The sequence below is a fragment of the Athene cunicularia genome, assembly GCF_003259725.1.
Source record: "Athene cunicularia isolate RWA chromosome 2 unlocalized genomic scaffold, athCun1 chr2_part1, whole genome shotgun sequence".
Classification (NCBI taxonomy): Eukaryota; Metazoa; Chordata; class Aves; order Strigiformes; family Strigidae; genus Athene; species Athene cunicularia.
In genome coordinates, this window is record NW_020799095.1 from 121280775 (window position 1) to 121285648 (window position 4874).

A 4874-nucleotide genomic window follows, 5' to 3' on the forward strand; every position below is an offset into this window, starting at 1 on the left:
GTTGAAATGTATGCATCAGCTAAAAATGACACTGTAAGTTTTTGTTTTGCACATTAATTCAATAATTCTGTGCGTTGACTACCTTGTAATTTGTGAGAAAACAAAACTGCAAACAACAAATCAACAAAATACAAAAGAAACAACAATGATGTAATAGTAATAGTAAAAATTTACAGTTAAGTTGTGCAGTTTTGTTAGTGGAAGAATTGAGAGAGACCACAATCCAAAAATTTTTGACAATAGTACTGACACTTTGAGGTAGAGGGTTTTATTGTGTATCATAATCCTGTAACATATCTGCTGTGCATAGCCCTACTTTCTGACATAATTAAGGAAGACCTATATAATGTGGTTCCAGATGAAAAGATGTAGGATTGGTACTCAGCCATTTTGGAAGTTCTGCATATTTTGTGTCCCATTAAAGTTGCTGCAAAATCACAGAAGCTAGAAATAAGAAAGATTTGTTAAACCAACTAGTACAGCCCTCATTCATCCAAAAATGTTCCCTACAGTATATTACTTGAATTTTGTCCAGTTTAGTTTCAAATGACTCAGGCAACGGGTCTCCTGCAACCTCCCTTGAGAGGGAGCTTTACAGGGTATTGAATCTTGCTGTTAGAAAATTGTTCTTCAGCATACATGTTCGTTCTTATTTAAGGTAAGAGCTCTGCAAGTAGAGAAGATGACTGCTTGGAGAAAGAAAGTTGATATCTGTCAGGATGAGCCAGCATCCTTTTACAGAATCTTTATAAAAGCCCAGATGTCCTTGAAAATTAAAGCCTATAAATTACATATGTTATTCTGGACTCCATCTATTCCCAAACTTTTAAAATTATTATAATTTATTCTGGGAGATATAATAAGAATATGTCTGACACCATACAATAATCTTGGAAACAAAGAAAAACATTGCCACACCTTACTGACACTTCTTTCTACCTCCTCCCATTGATATCATATAAATTATACCAGTCAAATATTTGCTGTATGGTCAATGTCAAAATGTTCAATGATTTGAACAGATTCAGAATTTTAGCTGTAGTATTCAGTTGTGGATCTAAAACACTGATCTTTAAAGTTTTGCAACTAAAAGTAAAGACATTATTTTCATTATCATGATTTTATGCTTGTATTCATAATAATTTATTATTTTTCCACCCAGACCACAGCAAAATAATTGGAGATTAAAATTCCTGTAAAATACCCGTATCATGTTAAAAGGCCTGATATTGACTATAAGAGTGTGTATTTTCCCATTTTTCTTGACACAGTCAAGCACCTTCAAAACACAGGCTTTGTATGACTGTACATGTAACTTTTTTTTTTTCCTTTTTAAATTAGTGTAGTAAGATTAAGCCATCCTAACTAAAATACTCATACAGAACAGCTCCCATACACAAACGAACACTCAGTGGTGACAGGCTCATGTAACAGATAATGTTTGACTAAGAGATTAGCACTGATGTGTTAGTACAGCACATAGCTGTCTCGTTCTTTTAAAACAATTTTTAAAAAGCATATGGAAAGCTAGCAGAATGTGTGGCGATATAAAAAGATACCACAGAAAATGAGAACAGAACTTCCCAAGAAAGCAGTTAGCATAACTAAGTGATAGGCTACTTGCATTAAATATTTTTCCTTTAATATACCCATAGATTGAGAACTCTGAGAAGATGATGAATCTCATTTCCCTTTTCATACTTAAGCTTTTTAAAGAACCTTAAAACAAATCAGCTAACTTAGCATAACTGTGATAAAATACTTCAGGACTTCCATAAGTCATACAAAGAAAGATATTCTCAAGGAAGTCTCATGTTTTTCCTTGTATTAGTTCCATTCTGGTTGTGCCCAATGGGAAGATGCCTTCTTGAGAAACCTGTCTTCTCAAAATTAGTTTGGTCAGGTGAGAAATAACAGTTTTTTTTTCCAGGTCAATAATCTTAAAACATATTTCAGCAAGCTTGCTATGAATACTGGTAGGAATAGATACCAGGTTTTAGTGGCTCAGAATGCTGTTGTTTATCATGGTCCTCTGGAAAGTTCAGTAAACGGTGTGATATCAAACAATTTTTTTTTTTTTTTTTTTTTTTTTTTTTTTTTTTTTTAGTTCTTAGTGGGATAGTACTAAGACAAACAGAAAATGGAATATAATTAAAGAAATTATTTAAATAAATAATAAGACTTCTCCACAAATTAAAATTAAAAAAAAAAAAGTACCAACCAGGATCTGAACTAATACATGGCCACAGTTGTAACTCTGAAAACACCTTATGGGCAGGAAAGGTCTTAAGGTGGTGTTTCAAAAACAGGCATAGAATGAAATGAATGAGATTTTGCAAGAAAGCCAGTTTAGCACTGTAGGAACCATTAAAGGAAAAAATTAGATTGCCTGCTGGCTTGCTGTCTGATGGGGAAAGTCCCTCAATAGTGGATGACTTGTAAGCACACATTCTTATTTCAAACAGTAGGTTGCCTGCTCCCTGCTGTTTGAAGTGAGTTTAATATTCATAGATGCATCTACAAGCAATTTACTCTGACCGAAGTGATAGGTTTTGTTGTTTGGTGCTCCTGGACCACGCGATGGGACTGCTTTGTGCTGTGAACCCTTCTTTCACAACTCACGTATTTTCGGGACCTGAACATCAGCAGGCCAGGTTGGTATTGGGATGGAACAGCACCTTCCCAAAGGAAATCAGAGAACTGGGAGGGAGTGGAATTGGGTCCTTCTGGGACCCGTTTTTTTCCAAACCCTACAGATTCTTGGGTGCAACTAGTATTTTCAGAAACTCTGTGGCTTACATAGTGTTCTTATAAGGAAATACACAGCCTTGCTGCCTATGGTAATTTTAGAGATCTCACATCACATTCATGAGAGCAAGGGTCTTACAGCTGATGACCTGGCCCAAAATCACTGTGGGTAAAAATACTCTTGCCCTCTTAAATTCCCCACTTATTTCCACAGAAGAAAGATGTTTTTCATATCCTGTCCAAAACCATGTAGCACAGCACAGTTGTAGAGCATTAAACAGCTGCTCTGTCTTTCCCCTAACCCATACATAATATCCATTTCAATGAACCTGTTTATACCAGTTTAGAACATATGAGGGAGAAAAAAAACCCTTAATTATCTACATCATCTTTTGGTTTGTTTTGGTTTTGTTTTGTTTTTGTTTTTTTGGGGTTTTTTTGTTTTTTTTTTTGTTTTTTTTTCCATTAAATAGATCTTTTTTTTTTTTTCATAGCTATTAACTGTTATAATTGCTATTTTTTTCTTAAACGTATTTATGAAGTAGTTAGTTATATGCACTGTCTGCTGTGACAACCCTGTTAATATTACAGAAAAGTCACCTGATCAAATTGCTTAGGATTTTTATTTCAGTGATACAGCGATTGTTCTAGAACAAATTGTGTGAAAAGGGTGTGGTGATTGTGTAAGTTGTTCAAGAAAGGTATTGTTAGCACTAAACAATTTATTTTGACAATCATATAATATGGAGGAGCTAATTAATTGTGGACACATTAGAGTTCACTGTTTTAAAGCATTGTTTCCAGTTCAAATTAACAAAATTCCTTAGTTTGAAGACACATTAGAAAGTTGAATAAGTTATTAATTGTTGAAGAAGGTCTTCCTGAACATTATGTTAAACATTCCCGGTTCTGTTAGCTTTCCTTTATAAAAATAATTTACAAACTGTTTTTACAAGAAATATTTCACAAATCTTTTAGTTGATTTGTCTGTTCACAGATTTTTGAATCTTATGTGGCATTTCAAACATTTAATTTTCCATTATTCCTTTTAGGGATCTTTTCTTTTCTTTTCTTTTCTTTTCTTTTCTTTTCTTTTCTTTTCTTTTCTTTTCTTTTCTTTTCTTTTCTTTTCTTTTCTTTTCTTTTCTTTTCTTTTCTTTTCTTTTCTTTTCTTTTCTTTTCTTTTCTTTTCTTTTCTTTTCTTTTCTTTTCTTTTCTTTTCTTTTCTTTTCTTTTCTTTTCTTTTCTTTTCTTTTCTTTTCTTTTCTTTTCTTTTCTTTTCTTTTCTTTTCTTTTCTTTTCTTTTCTTTTCTTTTCTTTTCTTTTCTTTTCTTTTCTTTTCTTTTCTTTTCTTTTCTTTTCTTTTCTTTTCTTTTCTTTTCTTTTCTTTTCTTTTCTTTTCTTTTCTTTTCTTTTCTTTTCTTTTCTTTTCTTTTCTTTTCTTTTCTTTTCTTTTCTTTTCTTTTCTTTTCTTTTCTTTTCTTTTCTTTTCTTTTCTTTTCTTTTCTTTTCTTTTCTTTTCTTTTCTTTTCTTTTCTTTTCTTTTCTTTTCTTTTCTTTTCTTTTCTTTTCTTTTCTTTTCTTTTCTTTTCTTTTCTTTTCTTTTCTTTTCTTTTCTTTTCTTTTCTTTTCTTTTCTTTTCTTTTCTTTTCTTTTCTTTTCTTTTCTTTTCTTTTCTTTTCTTTTCTTTTCTTTTCTTTTCTTTTCTTTTCTTTTCTTTTCTTTTCTTTTCTTTTCTTTTCTTTTCTTTTCTTTTCTTTTCTTTTCTTTTCTTTTCTTTTCTTTTCTTTTCTTTTCTTTTCTTTTCTTTTCTTTTCTTTTCTTTTCTTTTCTTTTCTTTTCTTTTCTTTTCTTTTCTTTTCTTTTCTTTTCTTTTCTTTTCTTTTCTTTTCTTTTCTTTTCTTTTCTTTTCTTTTCTTTTCTTTTCTTTTCTTTTCTTTTCTTTTCTTTTCTTTTCTTTTCTTTTCTTTTCTTTTCTTTTCTTTTCTTTTCTTTTCTTTTCTTTTCTTTTCTTTTCTTTTCTTTTCTTTTCTTTTCTTTTCTTTTCTTTTCTTTTCTTTTCTTTTCTTTTCTTTTCTTTTCTTTTCTTTTCTTTTCTTTTCTTTTCTTTTCTTTTCTTTTCTTTT

General features: G+C 30.8%; 1 long non-coding RNA gene across 2 annotated transcripts in view; it reads right to left on the reverse strand.

Annotated features, from left to right (window-relative positions):
• The window catches only part of LOC113476635, a 13847-nt gene that overhangs the window by 2478 nt on the left and 6495 nt on the right, over positions 1 to 4874 (reverse strand). The gene's annotated exons all lie outside the window — the stretch shown is intronic.